The 27,881-nt window shown below is 43.7% G+C and overlaps 1 protein-coding gene across 1 annotated transcript in view; it reads left to right on the top strand.

Moving 5' to 3' along the window:
• Window positions 1–200: 200 nt before the first annotated feature.
• The window catches only part of LOC108710801 (carbohydrate sulfotransferase 1), a 92,876-nt gene continuing 65,195 nt past the window's right edge, over window positions 201–27,881 (top strand). The window contains exon 1 of the mRNA XM_018251962.2: window positions 201–425. The gene's annotated coding sequence lies outside the window, so the exon portion shown is untranslated. The remainder of the gene's footprint in view (window positions 426–27,881) is intronic.

Raw genomic sequence — 27,881 nt, forward strand, 5'->3', positions numbered from 1 at the left:
ACTGACTGATGCTTCATTTATATTTTTTATTAAGACACCTCTTATCAGCCCCATTGCTTCTGCCCATGATTAGCACTGAATACACTGCCTGGCAGATGGAATATCTGTGCCGGATACACAAAAGCATATATTCTGCTCATTCCCCACTTCATTATGTTGTCTTTTCACAGCCACAGCCTGTTTTGCTGGTAGGGGGGCCTGGGGTTTGTAGCAATGTAGAATCCACTGATGGTCTGTCTGGTCGCTCCCCCCCCTTTATTAGATCAAGTGTGACATTCTGTGATTGGCCACTGCACTGGGCTCCTTGGAACAGAACACTATTTAAATAGCACTTACTCCACATTGAGGAAGATGCAGGCGTGCAGCAAGGGGAGATACAGAGGGAGAAGGCATTCCGAGGAAGAACGCTGGATGCATATTGCATGGTAAGACACTGGATTTTATTTCCCTGTATGTATATATGGTAATGGCAGATATCATCTCAATTTATATTGTAAATTAGAATATCAAATGCAATACCAGTTATACCATTCGCTTATTGTTATGATAGGGGGATATGATTAATATCTATGAAGCAGTATTATAAAGGGCTCATTCATGAGCTTGCCATACTGCTTAACCTGCCCCTATTGGTGCCATGTTCCAGTACCGATATCAGCATGGGTCATTTGGTCAGCCTGGGAGTACTAAGCTTTGTCCCTGTGGTTTTAAGATATTTACTGTACTATATGCCAGCACCAAGCTAATGATTTGCCAGTGATAAATATTTGTGTGTAATCATTACACTCAAGCAATTTAACTGATTAACAAGTTGATCAGCTTGTGTTCAGCCCTGATCAATAGCTTTCAGGATACATCTTCCCTTTCCTGCTATGTTGCAACAAAATGAATGGAATGGTCTAACCAGGCAAATTAAAGGCAAATGAAAGAACCTACAGTTGCAACCAGAGTTTGTATGTGTTTGTGTGGGGTTTCATATTGGTTGACCTGATGTGATTCACTCAAATGGGTTTGCTGTGAGTCAATTAGATTATAAACTCTATGGGGCAGGAGATGATTAAATACAATACCAATGACAGTACAGTAGTAGAACTGTCTTATGTCTAATGAAGTCACTCCAAGCAACTGTACCTTTAAAATGAAACATTTTCAATTGTTATTTGCAAATATTATTGAAACTGAAAGTGGTGTTTGTTTATCCCTTTCTCTTCTCTGGGTCTGACTCTGGAAACAGTGCAGAAGAAGTCCGTTCTCCTCCAGGTGTAAACATTGTTACAGTGTTTTCATAGGCAGGACCAGCAATCGAAAGAGTGCACACAGGCAGGTTCTGCTTTCAATTGCAGATACAAATCCCTTAAAAATTTAATTATTGCTTATCATAGAGGTTCTTAAAATTACACGTTCCTGTTACATGTTTTTAGGTAGAGTTTCCCTTTAAAGTGTTTTTTTTTTTGGACATTTTAGAAACAATTTGCAACTAGATTTAATTTTTGGGGTGACCTTTTTGTTTTATGTATTCTGCCTAAGTGACCCCAGTAATTGGAATGCTGAATAACCCTGTGGTGAGATTTGTATTGTTATTATTATCTTTTATCATTCTATTCAGACTTTTCCCTTATATCACCCAGTCTGCTGCTGAAACCATTTTCTGGTTTGTAGAGTAAGTGGGACCCTAGCAACCAGGTAATAGTTTAGGTTACGAACAACACAGCCTCAGAACTGTTAATCAATTAAAACATAAAAATAAAAACCAACTGCAATTTTTTTAGGATACCACTGTCCCTTTAAAATGTGTAACATACCAAGTCCATTATGGGAATATTTCTGTTGAATATCTGTTGAATCCTGCATTAGAGGCTATTGTTAAAGTAGTACTTGGAAACAAATGAAATAGGCTTGCTAATTAAAGGACACGCAAGACCCATTTTTAAATGGTGGCTCCATGCAGGGGTGGGTCCCAATTCCCTCTTTCCCTGTTCCTTGGGAGCAGCTCAGCCTGGTTGGCAGCCACCATGTCTGGACACATCACAACCAATGGACAGGATCCGCTATGGGGACCACTGTCTACAGAACAGGTCCATTTGAGGGGTGGGTATTGTGTGCTGCACACCACCTAAAACTTTTGTTGCATTACACCAGGCCTCATTAAAAATCAGAACCGGGTGGGAAATTCTTGGGGTGCCATGGTCCCCCTTGGTTCTGATGCTTATGCCAGGAGCATATCCATTGAAACCCAGGACTAGATTGGCAGCCTCCTGCCCCACTTTGAGGGGGGGGGGAAGATTCTTATGTGAGCAGCTGTGGTGTGGGAAGGGGGGACCTGTACGAAGAGGGGGGCATACTTTTACATTTAAGGGGAATTGTAAACATAGTAGCAAGTTTTTAATTTTCTCCTTATACATTTTAGTGAAGATTAACAACACTGAGTTTAGGAGATGTTCCTACTCTGCTTATTTGCATTTGTTGCACATAAGTAGGAGCTGCCATGTTGAAGCATTCTCCCTAGACCTCAGCACAACACAGCCATGTACTTTTGTCCATTAGTCATTGGAGCTGTACAGTATTGTATCTGGAATGACTCAGCCAAGAGAATCATTATGGCATTTACTGAAGAGTTACTGACAATTTGCTGTACAGTTTAGGGGGGAAATGTCATCCTAATAAATATATATTGTCTCTTTAAATGCAGAGGGGAATTGAATGTGAGCTTTGCTGACAGCGAATTGTATCATCAAGACAAACAGTGTCCCCTTTAATCTGTAAATTTAAGTGGCTTTCCCCCAAGGTAATAATCCATGACTGGAGGGACCCCGGGTCACGCGCAGAAGTCAAATAAATGCGCTTGACATGGGGGCACAGATTGTCTGCTCTGTACAAATGGCTTAAGTGCCAAGCAGATCATGTATAAGAAAGAATCGCATTTAAAGGAATAGTTCAGTGTGAAAATAAAAACTGTATAAATAATTAGGCTGTGCAAAATAAAAAATGTTTCTAATATAGTTAGTTAGCCAAAAATGTAATCTATAAAGGCTGGAGTGACTGGATGTCTAATAAAACAGCCAGAATCCAACTTCCTGCTTTTCAGCTCTACAACTCTGAGTTAGTCAGCGACTTGAAGGGGGGCCACATGGTACATTTCTGTTCAGTGAGTTTGTAATTGATCCTCAGCATTCAGCTCAGATTCAAAAGCAACAGATATGACCCATGTGCCCCCCCTCAAGTCTCTGATTGGTTACTGCTAAGTCACCAGGGTAACCAGTCAGTGTAAACCAAGAGAGCTGAAAAGCAGGAAGTAGTGTTCAGACTGACTTGTTATACATCAAATCACTCCAGCCTTTATATATTACATTTTTGGCTAACTAACTATATTAGAAACATTTTTTATTTTGCACAGCCTGTCTATTTACCCAGTTTTTATTTTTACACTAAACAATTCCTTTAAGCAAATGTTTTTTTCATGCTTGAGTGTATCTAGAGCAGGACCCACGCATTGCTCATCCTACAAGAAAATCCAATTTGAGAAAGAAATATTCAACTCAATGGGAGTGTTTACCCTTTCCCTTTGAATTTTCTACAAGTATCCAAAATTGTTCTCATCGACAGAGCAGGTTTGGGTGGATCAGGTGCAGTTACCCACAACAGCAGGTCTGTCTCCCACTGTCATAAAATTGAACCTAAGTAACCTAAATTAATGCTCCAGTGAAATATCATGATACTAATCTCCAGCATTTTTAAAATATGGCAACTTTCCTCACTGCACTTGGACTTTTGATGACCCCTTTTCATTAAATATATTAAAAATAAAAAGCTCTTTAAAGGAGCCCCTCTATTCCTCCAGTTGTCTGTGTCTCAGGTTTACAGAAAAGGAGGAGTGCCTTTTCCCAAAGAGCCTAACTGTTTCTGAATTCAATACAATTGCTCTGAATGACCAAGGAAATCAGGAATTGAAAGTACTTGTATTCTTACTGTTCTGTGCTAATTGGAGCAATAAATAACAAATAGCATAGACATGAATTAAACTAGGTAGAAGTATGTTCGGGAAAAACCATATTCATTGTTCCCTTGAATATTGCCCCTTTAATGCCTGAGGGTCTCCCAGCTGAGACTCCTGCTGGTTCTGTGCACAGTCAAATCAATGTTCTGTGTTTATGTTTCCATCCCTGGGGCATTAAACACCTCAGTGAAGCACCTAAACAGGACATTTTCTGCTCTTCTGATGCTTCTTACCAAGTTTTCCACATCAGTTTCCCTATATTAGAGAACACAGGAATTAAGCACTGGTAGGCAAGTTTCTCACCAGAGAATTCTTTTTGTGCATCATAAATCGTGTTAAGGAGTGACTATATCTAGACATGGGGCATAACCTGGGGGACCAGGTGAACCCCCACAAAAATCACGTGTGAGTAGGAAGCAGACCCTACTGTGTCCCCTGCTCTCCCTCATGCTTCCTCAGTAGTTATGCCATTGACCTAGACTGATTTTAGGCATTAGCAAGATGGCACGAAGCTCCATTTAAGTGGACCTTAACCAATGCTTTTTAGACTCCTTCAGTTCAGGCCCCCTATTGGCTCATAACAAGGTTACACATATGAGAAAATATTAATATACCAGTCTGAATTTATAAAAATGGAAACAAGTTTTCACCCCAAATCTTACCCTAAATAACCTTAAAAATTATGTATCTAGACCCAAATCTTACCCTATCTGGCCTTCAGGCTAAGTCCCCCTTGCTGCTGCTTCAAACCTCAGAGTGCAGCCAGCCCCACAGGTTACATAGTTACATAGTTAAATCGGGTTAAAAAAAGTCCATCAAGTTCAACCCCTCCAAATGAAAAACCAATATCCATACACACACCCCTCCCTACTTTCACATAAATGATATATACCCATATCTATACTTACTATAGAATTTAGTATCATAATAGCCTTTGATATTATATCTATCCAAGAAATCATCCAAGTCACTCTTGAAGGCATTAACAGAATCAGCCATCACAACATCACCTAGCAGTGAATTCCACAACCTCACTGACCTCACTGTAAAGAACCCCCTAATTTAGTCTGAAGGGGTGGCCTCTTTATGGGTAGAAAGGTCCCCTGCTATTTGTCTATAATGTCCTCTAATGTATTTGTAAAGTGTAATTGGGAACTTGTTAGAAAAATCTGCCAATGACCATTCAGGGTTCAGAGGAATGTGATAAGTTTTATACTCGCTGCGAGGGGACAAGCAATACAGAAGTAAGCTGCAGGTTGACCAGCTAATACAGAAAGTAGCTGGCTTTTATAGATACTGTAAAATGTTACAATCTTTCTGCAGCTGATCTGGCCCCACATTCATGTCATTTATTCAGGGGACAGTTAGCTGTGTACAAATGCACTGTTTCAAATTATCACAAAGACTTGTTATTGTTAAAGAAGCTACAATTATCACAAGGACATGTTATTGGTAAAAGAAGCTACATTTCACATATCATGCGTTTCAAGTATTAACTCAAGAATTTCCTTACATTTCCACCCTTTTTATACTTGTAAATGCATTATGTGTGACAGAAAAACATCAGTGATCAGGACTAGCATAGCTTTTCATCCTTCGTGTCATATATCTGTGTTATAATTATCCACATAGTCATAAGAGCAGAGTGAAGCTGCAGTATACATGGTTTTAGTAAAAGTAGTATCGATAAGATGTTGCAATAAGCCACGAATACAAGGGATGCAACAGCACCCACAGGTTACCAAAATAGCTGCAAGTATAGCAGTTGAAATTATCACGCTGGATACAAGTCCACTCCATTTCCTGAACCAAGTCTTAAGAAAGTCGGTGAAATTGTTGGATATCCCAGAGTTTTCCGCCAGTTCATTAGATAACATAGCCAGTCCTTCCAAGGCCTTAGTGATACTCCCATCAGGAGCTGTGTTATTTGGGATGAAGGTGCAACACATATCACCGAAGATTTTGCACATGCCACCTCTCTCGGCAAGAAGCATGTCCAAGGCTAAACGATCTTGCCAGGCAACCGAGGTGGCTTCCAGTTGACTTGCTAAACCTTTGAATCCATCATGGGTAAAGTTGACAAATCTGTGTTGGTTGTAGTAGATGTAGTTGATCCAATCGACGTTCTTGTTTATAGTTGCCCACCAGGCGAGGAAGGATTCAAAACCAGCGGTGATTTGATTTCTGGCCTTATATTCATCTGGGACTCCTCAGGGTACTCCTATATCATCAATGTATACATGATTGTTGAAAGACCCTTTAAGTCGGACTTCTCATTTGGAGCGGTGAATCATTTCCAATCTTGGTACCTGCGGAATAGAGGTTATGGGAAAAGCATAGAAAGGCAATATCAGTTGTACTAAACAGCAGCTCCCACTCCAGAGACTTGGAAGTAAGGGGCGCAATTTTGTGTCTCCACATAACCACCATATATCTTGCCCACACACTACGGTGGTCCTGGAACCATTGTTTTTAAATGTGGTGTCATTCTGTGTCAGAACTTTATTTCGGGCACAAAAGGAGGCTGGCAGTGCCAGTAATTTCTGACCACACCCTTGACTATGGAAACAGGTGTGGTTACCTGCATATACTGTAATGGAAAGTGGCAAATCTAGCAGGGCAGAGAAAGGACAGGGTGGTACCGTTTGCGGGTTGCTTTTGAGTATATAACTTAAGCACACACTACAACCCTTCTAAGTCATTATCAGGGTTTAGCAGGAATGGCACCGTACCAATGGCTGGCCGTGCTTTTGCGCAAGCGAATCAGTTATCTTTCCCTGAGCGGGGGGACATGTTTGGGACATATTGTAACCATTTGTTCCCCTCGGGGACACCTGTCTCTATTCCAAAAGCTTTTTCAAGGGTGAGATTGGGTAAGTAAGTAAGTCACCCTCCCTTCAGAGCATGGGCTCAGAAAACCAGAGATAGAGATCTTTTCTTTGAGGAATGGGGTTGTGGAATCTCTCTTTATGGCCTTTGCCCTATCTATGGTTACATTAATTAATCCCATGGGGTCTGTTCCTGTGATGGTAATCCCGAGACCAAAAAGTTTTTGGTCTCTGGGATGTGGATTTTTAATGGTTTGGAGCAGTGGGTTACATGACTTGATCGTGCAGTAAGCAGATGGGGCTTTCTTTATTATGGAAATCTGCTGCTGCATGAATTTCTTTAAGTCTCCTACCCATGGTGCTATCTCCCACCCTTGTGGATCTGTACTCCACCAGACTGTGGACCAATCTGGGCAGGGCTTTAGTCCGGGGTTGGGGGGTACAATGATGCACATATACTTATTTTCCCAGGCAAAGGACTTAGCAGTCTCTAAGGAATCATTCTGAATTCACTGGCATCAAATTCAACTGTGGTAGTGGTTCTTTCGATAGTGGTAATGTCTAGAGGTTTGCTCCACGGTGGATATGAATAATCCTTGGGAGGTAGTCCCCAATCCTGTCTGCCTGTTGTACCTACACTCTGGGGAGTCCTATTTCTTGGGAATGAGGGATGCTCCCCAACAGGTGTATTATTGTGGTTGGTGGCATTATGTTATAAGGGGAAGAAAAGCCAAGGGAATAAGATGAAAAACATTATTAGTTCTAACATGCCTGCACAACCCCACCTTGAGAATGGTGTCCAGGTATCATATTGTTCTACTCTTTCCCTACTTCTGCTGCTGCTCCCAAATAGTCCCATGGTTCTTCACTGACGTTGAGACGACCCCCTCCCTAGTGGAGAGAACCCCCTTTGTAGTCAGACTGTATCTAAAGGACTATTTGGGTTCCCTAGCTCCCTAGTTCTTTTACTAGTTTACAATGACTGGAGTGTACCCAGGACACTCTTTCTGCGATTTCACCTGATAAGGCCCTTCCCACAATGGAGTCGACCAATTCTTCATTTTTATTACCTTTACCCACATGTAGCCTCCAGGCTTCACAAGTTCTATGGGGATGGGCTCTCCGGTATCTGGAAGAGAATTTGGAGTAAGCTCTTGTTTATTTAATATTCTGCACATGTTCCGCCAAACTTTGGTCTGCCTCTTCCTCGATGATCTGAAAAAGGCATCTATAATTACAAGGCAACATTTCTTGTTCTCCCATCTATTGAGTTTGATAAAATCCATGCAGATCTAAAATCTAAAATGAGTATGTTATTTACCATCCCTCCTGTTGAGACATGGCTTTGCCCATGACTCAAAATGGCAGCATAGTGAAAGAGTGTAGTAGGAAGGATTGGTTTTCCTTTTGGGGCAATAATATATGCCCTGTTTAAGTTGGGCCCCTTTAGAAACCTATTTGTGGCATTCTGCTTCACTGACATTATTTTGCACGTCTTTGAGTAACCCTTGATCTTAAAAGTTTGTGTCTGGTGATGCAGTTAAAGCTTGAATGTGAATGTGCTTTAGCAGCCGCATCAGCTTTGGCATTTCCTAATGAGATCTTGGAAAACGGCCTGATTTACTGCTTGTAGGTCCTAAACCATGCAACAACTCCCATCAGGTTTTCCTCATCTGTTAGGACAGCAGGTCCACCACAGGCATTGACCCTCTCTTTAAATCTGGTTGCATACTGGACAACAGACTCTTGAGCATCATGGTTAAATTTGAAAACTGTTTCCCAATAAACTTCTGGAAAAATGGTGCCTTTGGTACCTTCCAGAGCACGTAAGCGGAACCCTACTTGGGCTGGGTCAGCAGGATTAGTGTCCCAATTCATTTTGACCAACAAATGTTGGTAAGCCCCTGGACCACACACATGTTTGAGTACAACTAACATCAGTCCAATTAGGGTTGGACAAACATGAGTTCCTGTACAAATTTGTGTGGATTGGTGCGGGGATGTGGAACCTCTTGAAAAATCCTTCTAAGATCTGATGCTGCCCATGGAATGTACTTTGTGTGTGTAATGTGACGTGTTGAAGCAGCAGCCCCCGCTTCTACCCCTCTTCTCTAGTTTGTATTTACAGGCGGGGTAGAACTTGGCTGGGGGGCTGGGAACTGCTTTTTCCTCAGTATCAGAGCTGCTATTTTCAGCACTGAAAGATAAATTGTCTCTAAGGTGTTTTTCCTTTTGGTGTTGTTTCTCACTGTTCACTATTTTCTGACTTAACTCCTTTGCTAGCAGCTTTATCTCTCCCTCTAGCTTTCTAGCTTCCTCATCTTTTGTGATTGTGTAAGAGGTTTGATTGGTATTTGATTCGGGTTGGCTGCTATTCTATTAAGCGGATGGTCGCCAAAGGCAATTAACCATCCGGGTGGTTATAAGGCACTTTCCTGATCTCACCAACATGTCCCTTCCCAGTAAGTTGAATGGACAATGGGAAGAGAGAATGAACTGATTAAGAATAGTCTGTTGAATGTCAGGGTCAGTTACGGCTAATAGTGGGGACAAGTATACTTTATCTAATTGTCCCCCTGCTATTCTTAGAAAAGTAAATTCCTCAGTTCTTTGGATAGTTGGCACATCAGGGGGGTGTATAAGGAATCTACATGCCCCAGTGTCACATAGGAAGGTAATGGATTTTCCCCCAACTTCAAGTGTGAGTTGGGGTTTCGACTTACATAAGAGACTACATTCTATGTCTTTTATATTAAGCATTATCCTCAGTTATTTATAGGGGAATGTATACTCTCAGATAGTCATGCCTCCCCAAGGGGGCTCCTGTCATCCCCATTGCTCAATTCTGCTCGGCATTCTCTAGGAAAATGCCCCGGTTTCTCACAATGAAAAAACCTAATTTCTCCTACGTCTTTTACTTACAGTATTTCCCTTTCTCGCTTGTCATCTCAATGGGGTCTGAACCCCCCCTTCTCTCTGCCTATCTCGTCCTCTATCCTGCTTTACCACATACACATCTTCCTCTACTAAAACACATAGTTTAACCCTCGGTTTTTTTGTTTTGTTTTTTGGAGATGTCTTTCAGCATGTCTGGCATACTCAAGGACTGCTTGCAAACTGGCTACCCGGTGGTCTACCATATGTTGACTCACAAAACTGCTAAGACATCCTCATAGGAATGCATTTTTTAGTTGTAGCTCATAAGGACTATCATTAACCATGCCCTGATCTGGTATAGGCACACCACTATATGTGTCAAAGACTTCCTTCAGTTTACAATAATATCAATCCACAATCCCTTCATTATCTTATTACCTGACATATAGTTGATCTTGTACCTTGCCTTTCTTGGCATTCCTTTCTTTATTTTCCCTCCTATTACATTCCTCATAATATTGCATTGGAAAGAAACTTATAACTTCACAATAACGTATTTGCACAATGCTTTTACATTACCTGTCTGATGCCCAATGCTCCTGTATGAGGAGGCTGCCATATTTGTGCAGCAGGAGGCCGTTAGCATTAGAATCTCTAACTGACAGGCTGACAAAACAGTCAGGTTTAGAAACTTCATCTAATAATTACTTACAAAAACAAACCTCCCAGGAAAGAAAAAAACAAAAAAACAATTAACGTGACCTATAGGTAACTTTTGATGTACATTTTTTATCGTCAGTACCTCTCCAACAAGCAATCTATACTGTTCCTTGTCTAATATAGGGTTAAAATTAGAATCCTCTTTCTACCTTTTAAGAACCTGATATTATTTGGATTCTGATCACGCATGAACTGAGCATCCTCAGTTAGATCATTGATACTTTTACAGCATTTATTTCCCATGGTTAGTAGGTATAGATGACAAACAATTGACAAACAATTTTTTTTTTTTTTTTTTCAGTTTCAAAAAAGCTTTATTGTAAATTAGCAGTGATACAAAGCTGTAAACGCATTAACAGTACCAAATGCATATGTCCATAACAGTTAAGCAAACATCCACAATGTCTCTTGCAAATGCGCTGAAGGTTAAAGTTCGCAAAATGACAGACTTACAGGTAGTAGTCAACAGTGTTTCACAGCGTAACAGCCAGAAATCATAATATTTCAAAACAGAGGGAGACATACATAAACGTAATAACAGCAAAAGAGTAAGTAGAAAAGAAGGGGAAGGTGGGGGGGAGAAAGAAGAAAGGGTGCAGCGGGACGGTATTGGGTCCACAACTCATGAAAGGTAAGTTTTGTAAAGATCAGTTTCCTTAAATAGGAACCATCGTATCCAAGTAGTTGAGAATTTTGTGAATTGCTCAGGGGTATGGGATGACATTTCCTCGAATCTGCAAATTTCCGTAATTTTGTTGAACCAATCTTTAATAGTAGGCACATATGTAGTTTTCCAGTGTAGAGGTATCAACAGTTTAGCGGCATTAAGCAGTTGAGGCTCCAGACCCAGGTTAAAGACCGCGGCGGGTACTGTGTTATGGAAGAGCAATATTTGCGAAGGATCTGCCGCCACAGTGCCCCCTAGGATTTGCCCAGCCAGTGAGCAGACCTCAGTCCAGAAAGGTCTCAGAAGGTCACAGTTCCAAAAAATATGGTATAAAGTGCCTGTTTCTCTTGTACAACGCCAACAAATGCCATTGGAGTTCTTATTTATATGCTGTAATTTAGAAGGAGTATAATACCATCTCGTGACTATCTTATAGTTTAGTTCTTGTATGCGACAACATGCGGAGCTCTTGAGCAGTTTGGAGAGAATATTTTCAATCTGTACCTCCTCCAACTGGAGATTAAGATCTCTAGACCATCTGTGGATAAATGAGTCTGATTCCCAGTTAGTAGGTAATTGTAATAGTTTGTAGAGGTGAGAGATAACATGACGCGGAGGGTCAGGTGTCGAGCAGGCCAATTCAAATTTGGTAAGGTCACGACCTAATGTTTGTGGACCGCCTAAGCTGTGAAAATAGTGTGAGAGCTGTGCAACTTTAAGGTGATCTTTCTGCTTGAAGTGTGGCAAGCTTTGCAGTTTTTCTTTGGGGAGGAGAGTTTTATTTTCCATAAAGTGGATAAGTTGGAGGTTTCCATCTATAAGCCAGTCCTGAAAGCTGTTAGGCAGCAATCCCGGGGGGAAGGCTGGGTTGTTAATTAGGGGTATTAAGGGCGATGGGTATGTTGTGAGAGAGTATTTCGTACGGCATTTATCCCAGACAGCTAAGGTGTTAGAAAGAAGAGGGTGGTCGGGGTGCTTCAATCTTCTATACAAGTTATCTATCCAGGGTAAATGCAAAAGATAACAGTACGTGGACTGTTGCTCTATTTCTATCCAGAGTTTAACATTAGCATAATGGGACCAGTCTATTACTCGTAGTAAGACAGCAGCATTATAATAAGTCCTGCAATCGGGAAGTGCTACTCCGCCCTGCTTTTTAGGTTTTGTTAGCATTTTGTAACTAATTCTAGCTTTTTTACCCTGCCATATAAAATTGTTTATCAGGCTTTGAAGTTGGTGCAACTGGGTGTCTCCTAGTTGTAAAGGGAGCGTTTGGAAGATATATAGAATTCGGGGCATTATGTTCATTTTTACGACATTCATCCTTCCCATCCACGATATAGGTTTATCCCTCCACGCATTGAGGTCCTTCTTTATCTTTGATATAACCTGTTTTAGATTGAGGTCCGCCCAGTTCGCAACGTCCTTGGAGATCAGGAGACCTAAGTAGGTAAGTGTACGTGTGGCCCATTTATAAGGGAAACCGGTAGATAGAACTTGCAGAGTGGCATCTGGGACGGAAACATTAAGTGCCATGGATTTAGAAAAGTTTATCTTAAAATTACTGAGAAGACCATAAGTGTGAAGCGTCTGGTTAAGCGCCGGTATGGAAGTCCCAGGATTAATGAGGAAAAATAGTAAATCATCCGCGTACGCGGCTATTTTATGTTGCGTGTTACGTACAGGGATGCCCGTTATCTGAGGATGTAATCTAACATGGTTCAACAGGGGCTCAAGAGCCAGTATGAACAAAGTAGGAGACAAGGGGCATCCCTGTCTCGTGCCGTTACGAATGTCGAAAGAATCGGATAAACCCCCGTTGATTTTGAGCCTTGCCGAGGGGTTAGTATACAGTGACGAAATCCACTTTAGCATGTTAGGACCTAGTCCCAGGCGTCGAAGACAGGCAAACATGAATGTCCAACTGACCCTATCAAACGCCTTTTCGGCGTCAGTAGATAACAACATGGTTTCAATTTTGTGTTTTTTAGCCCAAAAAATTAAGTTGACTAATTTATTCGTATTATCCCTACCTTCTCGGCCCGGGACAAAACCCACCTGCTCCGGATGGATTAAATTTGGGAGAAACATTTGTATTCTATGAGATAAAATCTTGGCTAACAATTTTATATCAGTATTTATCAGCGAGATGGGGCGGTAATTACCTGGGTCTATTGCATCTTTGCCCGGCTTCAGAAGTAATGTAATGTGTGCTGCGAGCGACGATTTGTCGAAGGTTTTGCCCGAAGTGATGCAATTAAATGCCGAGCACATAAACGGTAAAAGTTTCTCTTTAAACGTTTTATAATACGAAATAGTGTAGCCGTCGGGTCCTGGGCTTTTGCCGGAGGCTGTGCTTTGGAGGGCTATCTCCAGTTCCTCCAACGTAATGGCCCCTTCCAGTTGCTCCATCAAGTCAGGGGAGATAGGCTTCAAATTCGCTGATGTGAGGAATTGGTCAATGTTTTCTCAAAGTGAAGGCGGATGAGCTAGGGTCTGATCAGGTAATTGGTAGAGTGAGATATAAAAATCACGAAATATGGATGCAATTTTGTCCGAAATATGTTCAATGTAACCTTGTTTGTTTCGTATCGAGGGAATAAAGTTCTTGGATTGTGAGGCTTTTAATACTCTGGCCAGCAGTTTACCACATTTATTGCCATGTTCATAAAAGCGGTGTCTCGTCACAGTAATCACTTTATTAGTATAGTATTCTAGGTGGTTTGCCAACTGTTTTCTAGCCTCAGTCAGATCAGAGAGGGTGCTCTCTTGCAGGGTGAGTTTGTGTGTTGTTTCTAAAGAAACAATTTTTTGTAATAGAGTATGGTATGTTTTTTCCCGTTCTCTCTTTCTTCGGGCTCCTATTTGAATCAAAAAGCCTCGTATTACACACTTATGGGCTTCCCAGCAAGAGATTGGCGAGGTTTCAGGCAAATTATTTTCTGTGAAGTACAGTGTTATTTTGGAGGTTATGTCCTGAATTACTTGTTCATCTTTCAGCAAGGAGTCATTGAGTCGCCATGAGCTATTTTTCTGCCTATCGGAAGGAGTCCGTAACGTAAGTGTGATCATAGAATGGTCAGACCAGGTCCTAGGCAATATTTGGCTATTGAGAACATCCCGTAAAGCATTATGTGAAAGGAATAGATGGTCTATTTTAGAATAGGTATGGTGTCTGTGTGAGTAAAACGTGTAGTCTTTTACTGTTGGGAAAAGAATTCGCCATGGATCTGCCACTTGTAACTGGTGTAATAGTTTTTTGGTTTTAGATATGTGTGACCGCGGAATCGCAGTATGTGTAGCCGAGCAATCGAGCGTGGGTTCCATGGGGAGATTGAAGTCCCCTCCGAGAATGAGGGTGCCCTCGGAGAAGGAGAGGAGTTGATCCACTATGCGAGTGAATTCAGTCACCTGGTCTACGTTAAGGAGGTACAGATTGGCCAGGGTGTACAGTCGCCCGAGAAACGTGCCCTTTACAAAAATATAGCGGCCTTGGGTGTCGCTTTTTCTGTCCGTGGGTAGAAACTCAAAATTTCGAGCAACTACTATTGCAACTCCTTTAACCTTCGTGGGCTGAGGCCGGCTGTGGTATATATCTGGGTAATGTTTATTATTCCACTTGGGGGTGCAGCCTTCCTTGAAGTGTGTTTCCTGTATAAAAGCTATACTAGCTTTAGTCTTCTGCAGGTCCGAGGAAAGTAGGATCCGTTTTTGGGGGGAGTTAAGTCCATTAACATTAATGCTTACGATCCGGAATGAATCAGACTTGTGTTTGGACATAGTGTAAACAATATGTATGCTAATTAGTAGCAATGGATGGGGTTGTGGAGCAGTGTGGTTCCCGCTGCACCAGAGGTGGGGATGTAGAGAGTAGTATCAAGCACGGAAGAGCGAAGAGGAGAGGAGGATGGGGAAGGGTATCAAGGGAATTCCCTTTCTGAAACTAGAGGTAGAAAGGGGGAGAGATCGAAAAGCGCTTCTGCCCAAGGGAAGCCTAAAGCATTCCCTGAGTAGATAAGTATAGTAGCGCAAGTGTAGAGGGTGGGTAAGGGTGGTCGGTGTAGTTAACTAAACGGCAGAGCCCCGCCTCCCTGGGCTGTAAAAAGTGAATATCTTGGCGAAATCAAAGGTAGTCAAGGCGTAAGGAGAAGGGCTGGTGGGGCGTCTTGAGTTAAGTAAAGTAGTGGTAATCCTGTGGGGCGTTCCCGAGTATAGGAGGGTGAGCTGAGACGTGAGGGGACATGTCGAGTAGAAGCTCAAAGAAAGACATATAGTTGAGAATGGGCAAAGTAAACATGTGATAAATCATAACCCGGAGCAGCTTTTCAAATATTAACCAGAACAGCACCTGGGACATACATTAAAATGGGGATAAAGTGAGGCCCAGAAAGTATGGTGAGGGAAATCCCAAATTTAGTGCTGGGGAAAGCCCTGTAAAGAGGGAGGTAGCGTCAGACCACAGTCCCATGCTGGTATTATCCATATGGGGCAGTAAGGAATACCGTAATACCCCCACGAGCTATACTTGTGTCAAATAAAGTGTAACCCCAGGATCGGTTTGGAAGACAATAAGTAACAAATTATAAGGTTGGGGGATCCCCCTGTATGTGATGGCCATGGAACATGTAGGAATAGGTATCAATATTCCCTCCAGTACCTGAAAGAAAGGCATATGCATACAAATGTACAAATAGAAACACAAGTGCACTTCGAAAGACATTCCCTAATTTGCAGTGGGGGCACTAACAAAAAAAAAAAAAAAGGGGGGAGGGCATCGGTACGGAAGGCAATAATTAACAAACTAAAAGGTTGGGGAATCCCCCATCAGATTATGGCCATGGGTCATGTAAGTATAGGCATCAACACTTTCACAAGCACCTGGAAGGAAGATAAATGTATACAAATATAGACACATGCGCACATCGAGACACAATCCCAGAAAAAATTTACCTAGTATGAGATAAATGAAATACATAGAAACGTAATAGGCCATTAGCTGTCGGAAAAGGACCTTGCGAAAGTTGAAGGAGTAAAAAAAAAAAAAAAAAGGGGGGGGGAGGGAAGGAACCATAAGTATCCAGCTGAAAAAAGGCAATGGATCAACATCTGGAAGGGTTCGCCAAGTAGTGCAAATTAGAAGTGGACACAACTGAGAACAACAACATATAAGTACAGTAAATCAAGAATAGTAATGGAGAGACTTCGTGGAACTAGAGTCTGTCTGAGAGCTCCATAGAACAGCATAAAGGGGAAGAATAAATCCAAAATGGGGTATAACCAAGCAGAAACAGTCCGTGTAGGAACAGTGCAAGGGTGTAGCCGAAGCATGCGATCCATGTGTGGGGGTGTGTGACGCAACAACCCGCAACTTGTGTGGCTTTGTCCCACTATGCGGAAAGTGACATGAAACGTCAGCAAGACACCTCTCAGGGGAAAATTACAAATAACCTCCGGTGTATATCTTATAACATCACGGCAGAATGCGGCAAGTAATAACAAAGTACCTTGGGGTACGAAAAACTCACGTGTCCCGGGGTTTAGCTCGATCCAAGGGCAGGTTGTCTTCCGCGTACACAAATCTGCTCCATTCTTGTAGGTCTAGGCATGGAAGGCCCAGGGTTTCAAAAAAGAACGGTGCGTCTGAGGGTTCCTTGAGAGCATGGGTTTTTCCATTTTTGTTGGCAATAAGGGCGAACGGAAAGCCCCACTTATAGCTTATATTGCTGGACTTCAGGAGAGAAGTAGCTTCCCGGAGTAGGCGCCTTTGGAACACCGTAGAGTGGGCCAGGTCTTGGTAGAGTTCGATGGTGTCTTCTCCCAGTTTCACCGTCTTGGCTTCTCTGGCTTTGCGCAAGATCTGTTCCTTAGTAGTGAAGTAGTGGAGACAGCATAATATGTCTCGAGGCCTGCCGGCTCTGGCGCTTGCGACCCTGTGGACTCTATCCATGGGGATCTTCGTATCGGCCTCTTGTTCCAGGAGTTCGTTGAAGAGATCGGTGAGTAGTTGTCTTAGCTCCGTTTGGGGTACATCTTCTGAGACCCCCCTTATCCTCAGATTATTGCGCCTGTTGCGATTTTCGGCATCCTCAAGCAGTCGTCGAAGGATGAAGAGGTGGCGTGCCTGCTTAGTGATTTGGGCTGCGTTGCGTTGCATCGATATCGCTAGGCCCTCTTGCGCAGTCTCAAGCGTGCTGATTCTCGTAGACAAGGCCGCCAGATCCTGTTTGATCTCCGCGGTTTCTCTTTTCTGAGCCTCCTTTATATCGTCTAGCAGACGGGTCAAATCTGACTTTTGCGGCAGGGCAGCAATTAGGGCCAAGATGTCTGTCGAAGGTAGAGGAGACAGCATTGGCGGGGAGGGAGGTTGTGACCCTCTCGGGGAATCACCCGCATGGTCTCCGTCGGCCATATTGGAGTCGCTATCGCGTGCTGGCGATGAGGAGGATTTGTTGAAGAATTTGTCAATTTCTTTTTCTTTTCGAGTCATTGGGGGCCGCTGTGGCAACCCCTGCGAAGAACCCTTTTGGGATTTCTTCATTATTTCGGTAAGAAATTCCGATAATCAGGCTAATTGTAGGCCACGGAAGCGGGAGCTCTGACTCTGTGCTGCTGTTCACTCCGCCATCCAAGCCACGCCCCTACAAACAATTTTGTGGAGTCAAACGCCTGGTGAAGCAGTACTCACGGATATGGCCTCACAAGCTTGGAGCTCGGCCAAGTAAAACCTGAGGAGCAAGGTAGTCCATTTGCCGAAAACGTTCACCGGTCACTGTATCGCCCTTTACGGCCTGTCTGAGGGGTTGACCATTCCCTCTTTGACTCCCAAACACTCTCTTTCACACACTTTCAAACACAAATTCAGCGGTCCCCGGAGTACTCTTTATCTTTAACGTGCACACGGAGTTAGTTATTCCTGTAGTCTTCTCACACAGACTATGGACTTGTCCGCTTGTCACTCTGTTTCTTTATCAAAGGCGGGCGATTATGCCACTTAACACCTTAATATCAACAGTCTAGGTGACCGGACCCACTATCACTCCCTGTCTCTTTATCAAAGGCGGGCGATTACGCCACTTAACACCTTAATATCAACAGTCTAGTGACGGGACCTTTACGTAGCAACAGTCTAAGTGACTGGACCCACTATCACTCCCTGTCTCTTTATCAAAGGCGGGCGATTACGCCACTTAACACCTTAATATCAACAGTCTAGTGATGGGACCTCTACGTAGACAACTAGTAACAACAACAACAAAAAGAAAACATATACGTTACCAGATTCCAGTGACCCTGGTCGCTGTGTTCTTTGGAAACCGTCACTGTTCCCCCAAACGAGTGCGACTGGCCTCTCTTTACGACAGCTGTCGGAGGTCTTTCGGTTCAGTCCGCAGAGAGAATAGGATTAACCCTCTGCAGTGACCACAGTCACGTTTCCCGTTTGAGAAGACAGATGTTGGTTTCCGGCTCGAAGGACCAAGTTGTTAGAAAAATCTGCCAATGACCATTCAGGGTTCAGAGGAATGTGATAAGTTTTATACTCGCTGCGAGGGGACAAGCAATACAGAAGTAAGCTGCAGGTTGACCAGCTAATACAGAAAGTAGCTGGCTTTTATAGATACTGTAAAATGTTACAATCTTTCTGCAGCTGATCTGGCCCCACGTTCATGTCATTTATTCAGGGGACAGTTAGCTGTGTACAAATGCACTGTTTCAAATTATCACAAAGACTTGTTATTGTTAAAGAAGCTACAATTATCACAAGGACATGTTATTGGTAAAAGAAGCTACATTTCACATATCATGCGTTTCAAGTATTAACTCAAGAATTTCCTTACAGAACTATTGGTGTAAAACTATCCCAAGTTACTTATTAAGGAGCCACTCCTTATTTTTGTTGGACCTATATAAATAATCAGGTTTGGAACTAGGGGTAGGCAGAAGAGGAACATGCCTAGGGTACAATGGTGCGGGGGTTCGTGGGACGAACCTCTTGTGTATGCCTTCCTACCCCTATTTCCATCCCTTCTGTAACACTGGCAGCCATGAGCAGAGAAAGGCATTAGTGAGTAATGGAAAGGAAGAGGGGTTGAGCAAGTTGCCAAGAAGTACCGCGGTGATTGCCTTGGGTGCCCACTTTGCCCTGCTGCTCCTGACCTAAACTAAATAATAAGAGCAATGGTACATTGGGTGCTTTGTCGTGGGAAATTTCTCTCGCTGTGGGCAACAAATTGCCCAAAAATACCCTAGTACTGAAAATCATTAAAATCGATGCAAGCAAACCGGTCATTTCACAGTCACACAAAAATCTAAATTCTTTTTGTTCGTTTCCACAATGCTAATTTGTTTTAATATTTTTGGGTGCTTTGTCACCCCACGGGTGTACAATTTTCCATGGACAGCAACGTGCCCCACGTCCCATTACTCATTACTCGTAGGCCTAACGTGCACATTGCAAAATGGCAAAACTCCCCTGTCCACCTGTCACGGCACTAATGAGAAGCACCATGGAGCAGTGACATGCACAGTGTCTGTCACCGATCAACGCGTTTCGCAAGCATTGCTTCTGATTTTCTGAACATTAGTGCCCGTGACAGGCTTGAGGGGTTTTGATGGCCACTGTGCACCTCTGGTGATCAAAACTTTTTGTGCCATAGACTTTACACAGCTCAGGAGAGGAGGGACAATGAAATACTCATAATAACAGTAAATATCAGCAAAAACCCACCGGCACCAGGAACAGCAAGTGAGAGTTTCCCTTTAAACATTTCACTCCGCCAGCACTTTCCTTGATTTTTAAATAGTCTCTTTCAGTGCAGTGCCAGTGGTCACGGAGAGTAAATTGTTTGCTTAGAGCGGGGGGTAAGCCTTTCTTCCCTGTAAATGTTGCCGATTTTTATTCCTACTGTCTTCATCCTTAACTTAAATTACCCAAGTGACAATACCTTTACATTTAACTTGACTATGGGCTTTTGATCTTATGCTCTTCAGTGTCTGACAACGAAATGCATTTCTCTGCACCAGCTCCAATTATATAATCTTGCCTCTGTAGCCAGCTAGAAATGGAAGAATGTAGATTTTAAAAGTTTGAGTTTGTAAGAGATGGGTACCAATATTTCCAAAGCCAAAGTGCAATGTCCCAAGTTCAAAGTGATCACATACAGAAATAGACTCTAATTTAGAAAGAAAGAGCCCCAATAACTCCTGACCAAAAGTCCTGCAGAGGTCTCTACCTCTGCAATGAGGCTAGGGAGGCTCCCTTCATCCATGGCCAAAAGGCTTGCTAGGTCAAGAGTCCACCTTTGTCTCAAGACTAGGAAGGTTTCAATTCCCCATGATGTCAACTGAAGCTTTGCCCAGGTCTGCATCAGAGAAGCACGGAAGGAGCCTAATGGGCACACAACTGCCACCCAGATCTTCAGGTTAAAGTCATAATGGGCCTATCACTCCTAGGGTTGCTATGTATTTTTTGTATTTTTTCCAGCCTAGCTGATAAAATAATATACAAGGCCAGTATTACAAATTTGCCGGTAATGTAATACCCTCATCTTTTCCGCCTAATCCCTCAGAATCTACTGGCGATACATGGATGTAGTCACTCCTCCCATCAACATCATTGTTCCTCCACTTTACAACACTGTCCTGCCCCTCTTACGTTATCAGTCTGTACCCAGCATGCCCCAGACAGCTATTGTAACCATACGTATGTCCGAAAGACATCCAGCACCACTCCCAGAATTTACTTCAATAAATCAATACTAAAGATAGTGGGGTATCTTTGAATTTGTCTCAACATTAAATTCTAGTTGAAGCCTGTGCACCGCTCACCATTAGAATCCAATGGCCCAGGTGCAGACGGCCCGAACCAAACACTTTAAAGAAGGGAGCTGGTAGAATAACTCCTCACACAGAACTACAATCAAGTTTTCAAAAGAACAGAAACATTGTAAATCTTACCCCTTTGTGACCCGGGTGCTGCCGCCCCGAGTCCGTCACTAGGGGGGAATGTTGCCAGCCAGTCTGTAAGAAGATGCAGAGTACTCCTGAGCCCATTCCACAGATCGCTCAATTCCAGACCATAGGTAAAAGCAATGTACTTTATTTAAACATATGATTAATTATAAACAGCGTCTGAGGTCTGACGCGTTTCGTGTTTGCACACTTCCTCAGAGACCTCATGTCCCATCACGTTACCCACAATTTAAACTCACCCACCCCATTAGCAAATAGACAATTAATTATTTAAATTCATTTAAAAGAGCTTTTATATATCTTAGAAAAAACTAATTGGTTAAAAACAATTACGTCAAACAGTTTATAATTAATGTACAGTTTAAATCCCGTTCAGTTTACTATTTAAAGTATCAAATCCATAAATCTAGGGTGTTCGTCACACTTTATACTTAATAATTTATAAAAGTATCTCTCCCATTGCCATTCACAATTTAATCTTATCTTGAAGTTTTTCTCTGGAGACAATTTGCAACTTGTAACCATATTAACAATTAGATATAAAAAAAAAGAAGAATTCCTACCATACTTACCGTAATTCTCTTTTCCTGGCCACTCTCCATATTAGCATTACATACGGGGGATTCCCCGTCCCCGCCCCCTGACCAGATAGTCCCTCCCTCCTAAGCCTTTAAAAGGTACCCCTGGAGCACACTCACCTTGTCTAATAAAAAGCATCTGTACTCACAAAAAGGGGTGGGAAATGCTAATATGGAGAGTGGCCAGGAAAAGAGAATTACGGTAAGTATGGTAGGAATTCTTCTTTTTCCTGGCCACTCCATATTAGCATTACATACGGATGTATATAGCCATGTCCCTTAAGCAAGGGGTGGGTAAAAAAAAAATGAGAAGTAAAATTTCCACTAATATGCAAGGGTTTTATTGAGTCGTAAAGGCCAAGTGAGCTCCAGTAGCAAAGGAATGATTGCTCGAGGAGGACATATCCAGCCTGTAATGTTTCACAAAGGTTCGTGCCGAAGCCCAGGAGGCCACCTCACAGATGTGTGGGGTAGGAACATCTGCCAATGCTGCCCAGGATGTTGACACAGCCCTAGTAGAGTGGGCTCTTAAACCCTCCGGAGCTAGCTTGCCCTGTATTTCATAGGCCTTGGAAATACACAAGGAAATCCATCTACTGATGGTAGAAGAGGCAGCGGCCTGCCCCCTTCTACTCCCAGCTGGAATAACAAAAAGAGTATCTGACTTTCTGAAGGCAGCCGAAACTTCCAGATAACGTCTTAGGCAGATGACTGGGTCTATCTTCCTTAATTCCTCTGAGTTTTCCAAATTCTCCGGAAAAATGGGAAGAGTCACCTCTTTTCTCAGATGAAATGTGGAGACTACCTTCGGCAAGAAGGATCTTGTAGGTTTTCAAGAAACCCTGTCATGAAAAAAGGAGATATGTCCTTGGGCACAAGAGAGGGCTTGCAACTCTCCTATTCTGCAAGCTGAGGCGATGGCCAGCAGGAATAGAGTCTTAAGAGTGAGTAGCCATGTAGATATTGATTCCAAGGGATCAAACGGTGTTGTTGATAGAGATTTTAGGACTAAAGGAAGACTCCATGCCGGAGGAGATTTGGTGACAGGAGGTCGTATCTTTAAGACTGCCTTGAAAAATCTTTGTACTGTCGGGTCTGCAGACCAAGTGGATCCAGATAGAGCTGACAGAGCTGAGGCATGCACCCTAAGGGTCCTATATTGTAGGCCCTTGTCCAGACCTGACTGTAGGAATCCTAAGACTTGAGGAAGGGAGATGTTATCCGAGATATATTCACTGTGTGAGCGCCAGAGCATAAATCTTTCCCATATCCTGTAGTATGTGCGAGATGTTGAAGACTTCCTTGCTTTGAGTAAGGTGTCTACCACCTCCCTGGGGAGGCCTAGTGTGGCCAATCTCTTGCGCTCAACCTCCAAGCCTGTAGGGATAGGGCTGCTGGGTTCGGATGCAGAATAGGGCCCTGGCTGAGCAAGTCCTTCCTCATTGGTAGTGGCCAAGGAGGAGTTGTTGACAACTTTAGGAGCAGGGGATACCAAGGCCTGCGTGGCCAGTTTGGTGCAATCAGAATCAGATCTCCTCTCTCCTGAATGAGCTTTTGAAGAACTCTCAGTATTAGAGGGAATGGAGGAAATGCATACGCCAGCTTGAAGGACCATGTCTGCAGTAGAGCATCTGATCCTACTGCTGTCTGGCAATATCTCCTCGAGAAGAACCTCGGGACTTTTGCATTGAGGTGAGAGGCTAGGAGGTCGCACTCTGGTAGACCCCAATTTCCCACTATGCTCTGAAAAACCTCTCTGTTCAATGCCCATTCGTGGCTTGAGATGCTGTTTCGGCTCAGGAAGTCTGCCTCCTGATTCCTTACCCCTGGGAGGTGTTCCGCCGTCAGAGCAGACAAGTTGCTCTCTGCCCACTGGATTATAGGCTGAACCTCCTGAAAAAGAGATTTGTTCCTTGTTCCTCCCTGCTTCTTGATATAGGCCACCGCACTTGTATTGTCCGTGAGGATCTTCACTGATGATCCCTTTAGGACTCTGGCGAAAGAGAATAGAGCTAGTTTTGCCGCTCGTATCTCTAAGATATTCGAGGGGACATTGGTTTGAAGAGACGGCCAAAGCCCCTGTGCCCATTCTGGTCCCAACCGGGCTCCCCAACCCCGGGATGATGCGTCCGTAGTCAGAATCTTCCATTGAGGTTGTGACAGTTGAAACCCTCTCGCTAGGTTTCTTTCCGAAGTCCACCAGTGTAGGGAATTCTTGAATGATTGGGAGAGGTAAATCCATTGCTCCCAGTCCTTCTGTTCCCTGTTCCATTGCTCTAGAAATAAGGCCTGGGCTGGACGCATGTGCCACCTTGCCCATCTTGTGACTGGTATGGTAGAAGTCATGGATCCCAACAAAGACATTAGATCCCTGGCCGACAACCTGTCCTTCGAAAGAGTCTCTGAGGCTAAGTTGACCAGACTCGAGATCTTTTGGGGAGGAAGTGAGACTAAATCCTCCAATGTGTTGAACCAGGTTCCTAGATAGACCAGGGACTGGGATGGGACTAGTTGGCTCTTCTCCCAATTTATAATCCATCCGTGGGATCTCAGATAGGAAAGGACTCGATCTCTGTCCTTGATCAGAGTTTTCTCCTCTTTGGCTGATATTAGGATATCGTCCAGGTAGTGCCAGATCGATATTCCCTCCAATCTTAGTTGGGCAATGAGGGTGACCAGAATCTTGGAAAAAACTCTCGGGGCCGTGGACAGGCCGAACGGAAGGCATCTGAACTGGAAATGTCTTCCCCCAATGGCAAAGCGAAGGAAGCACTGATGGGAACTTGCAATGGGAATATGCAGGTAGGCATCTCTCAGATCGATGGAGAGGAGCCAGTCTCCTGGAAGGACCGCTGAAATGATGGAAAAGATGGATTCCATCTTGAACTTCTGGATCCTCAAGTATCTGTTTACTACCTTGAGGTCTAGAATAGGCCTCCATCCTCCAGATATCTTCCTTACTAGGAACAGTGTTGAATAATATCCCTTGTTCCTTTGTTCCTGTGGGACTGGTAATATGGCATGCTCCCTTAAAAGCCACTGCTGATAGTGGTCTATGGCTCTTCTTTTTTCCCCCTCTTTCGGAAATGTTGAAGTTACAAACTGATTCCCCGTAGGAACCCTGAGGAACTCGAGACGGTATCCTCTCGACAGGATATCCAACACCCATTGGTCTGTGATGGAAGATCGCCATTGTTCTTGAAAAAGCTGTAGTCTGGCCCCTACTCCAATGGTATCCGACGGATAGTCAGGAGGATTTCTTGCTAGGTTGTGCCTGTCTGGATCTATCGTTTCCCTGAAAAGAGGACTGTCCTCTTTTCCACTGAAAAGGTCTGAACCCCTCTGCAGAAGACCTATTTTGCTGGTGTCCGCCCCTGAATCTTCCTGAGCCGCGAAAAAAGGGAGATTTGAAGTGCACGGGTTTTTTATCTTTCTTTTCCTGAGGCAAGAATTGGCTTTTTCCCCCCGAGGCCTTGGTTATGACATCATCTAGCCTGGGGCCAAAGAGTCGTCCCCCTTCAAAGGGTAAGGTGCAAAGACTCATCTTTGAAGAGACGTCAGCTGACCAGGTTCTGAGCCAGAGGGCTCTTCGTGCTGCAACCGCAAGGGACATAGATCGGGCTGCAAGTCTAGTCAGGTCTATTGCCCCCTCAGAGATGTATCCGGTCGCCAACTTGAGTTCTGCAAGGCTAGAAGAAATTTCTTGTTTGTCGGCGCCCTCCGAAAGGGCTTTGTCAATGCCTTCTATCCAAAAGGACATAGCTTTGGCCACCGAAATGAGGGCCACTGCTGGCTTACATGCCGCTCCGGCCACCTGAAAGCTCTTCCTGAGGTCTGATTCTGCCTTTCGATCCATAGGATCCCTCAATGCTGAACTGTCATCTATTGGTAGGGTAGTCCTCTTTGCCAAATGGATAACCGCCGGGTCTACGGCAGGGGCAGCGATCCAATCCTTGACATCTGATTCCTTAAAAGGATAAAGTTTTGAAAATCTCGTACCCTGAGATAGAAATGACACTTTTTTGGCTGACTTTTTCCACTCCGTCTTTATGAGGTCCGAGACCTCTTGGAAGAGAGGAAAAGTCTGACGGCTCTTAGAGGGGTTTGGAAGCACCTTGAGAGATACTGTACCCTCTGGATCCTCTTCTGCTCCCAGGGTCAATTTAACTGCCTTTATGAGAGGAGAAACCAAGGATAAGTCAAAGGAGCCGCTGGACCCCTCAGAGTCCTCATCTGAATCGATGTAAGAATTTGAAAATCTCTCTTGTTGAGATTCCTCCTCGGAGGAGGCTTCCGCTGTGTCCCAGACTGCATCCCTGGACGGAGAGTTCTCCTGGCTATCTTCCCAAACCTCCGTAACTCTGGTTGAAGGAGGAAAGGCTGAACTGCAGAAATCCTTCCAGCAGGTGCTGCAGAATTTTTTGCCCGGAAGAGGAGGGTTGAAACATCCCATGCATTCTGGATGGTGAGAGGAGACAGCAGCGGCTTTGCGTTTTCTAGAAGTCCCTTCTTCAGGCAAGCTGAGGAAGAGAGAGAGAGGACAGCTAATTAGAAAAGGAGAGAGAGACAAGAAAGATAGAAACAACCCAATTGAGGGACCTACCTAGCTTGGGGGGCAGAGGCATTGGAGGCTGAGGAGTCCATGAAGCAAGAAAGACAAAGCCTAGCAGGAGAAGAGAGCATGAAAAAATGCACATGCTTAAGGGCTAAGGATGCCACCATAAAAGAATCTTACCTGTAAGGCTGAGGGGAGAAAAGAAGCACGAACCTTTCCTTGGAAGGCAGAGGGTGGAAGTGAGCAGCACGAGCGCTGCCTTGTCAGGGCCTTTTATACTGCCGGCCCTCTAAAATCCGCCCCTCCAAAAAAAACATGGCCGCCTGGAGAGTGCGCCAAGCACAAAATGGCCGCCGCCAGCGCGAGGATGCGCACAGGGAGAGCGCGCTAGGCGCTAATGAGGAGGCGATGCAATCGTAGCGACCGCATTGGCCTCTGAAACCCCCTGTGTACCGGAGCGGTCGTCTCCTCCCCATACGAAAGAAAAGGTCCGCAGCATGCCAACCACAAGATGGCCGCTGGACAGGAAGTTGACTGAGACAGGAAATAGCACGCGTCTCAGTAGTAAGAGAAAAGGAACTCCTCGTGACACAGGCAACTTTGAAGAGTTACCTCCATGTCACACCTCTCTCAGCAGGAAAAGCAGAGTCGTGCTGTGGTAAGGATGTCCCTCCTGCTTAGGCCTTACACACAGACGTTTAAAACGAATGGGGGGAAGGCATAGCACTCTGCCCAAATTCACCTGTAAAGCTCGAGGGCTTAGGGAATGAACCCAACCAGGAGAAAACCCTCAGGTCAGAAGAAGAGTGAGGACAGAAAGAAAAAAGACAAGGTGAGTGTGCTCCAGGGGTACCTTTTAAAGGCTTAGGAGGGAGGGACTATCTGGTCAGGGGGCGGGGACGGGGAATCCCCCGTATGTAATGCTAATATGGAGTGGCCAGGAAAAAGTAGCGAATTCAGCAGATAAACAAAACAATGTAGGATGTAGTCGGCAGATGTTACATAATTAACTTTTAAAAGTAGCAACTTATGTCAAACACTGAGTTGAGCCCTACAGGCTGTCTAGTATGTAATTAATATATACATTTAACCTCTGTTCTTAATAGCTTTGCTTGTAAATGTCCACCTCTCTGGCCCAGGCTAACCCTTTCTATCCCTTGTACTGATATCCACTCGGCATCTCCACCATTACATTCTCTAAAATGGCTCGACACTGGGTTGTTCTCATTTCCAGATTTAATATTATTAAGATGTTCTCTAATTCTGTTTTTGAGATTCCTCATGGTGCATCCGACATATTGTTTCTGGCACTTTAAGTAAGTTATTAAATAAACAACAGACTTAGTATTACAGTTAATATAGCTCCTGATCTGAAATGTCTCCTTTGTCGCACTACACATAAATGTGAATCTGAAACACAAATCACTTCGCATGTAACACATCTAGTAGAGCCACATTTCAACATTCCATGGCTATCCAGCCATGTTTCTAATCTGAGCTCCTTGACCAACATGCCAATGTCATAACCAGGGTCGGGCCCTCCTTGCCACCACTTGGATGCCTGCTTCTAATAGTTGTTTGAATAATTTATCCCCATAAAGTATGGGTAACCACACACCCTGCTAGCCAAGGTGAAAAATAAAAAGAATAAATTTACAAAACATGGAGTGCATAATAATTTTTTTTTAAATTA

Source organism: Xenopus laevis, chromosome 3L (assembly GCF_017654675.1).
Source record: "Xenopus laevis strain J_2021 chromosome 3L, Xenopus_laevis_v10.1, whole genome shotgun sequence".
NCBI classification, from domain to species: domain Eukaryota; kingdom Metazoa; phylum Chordata; class Amphibia; order Anura; family Pipidae; genus Xenopus; species Xenopus laevis.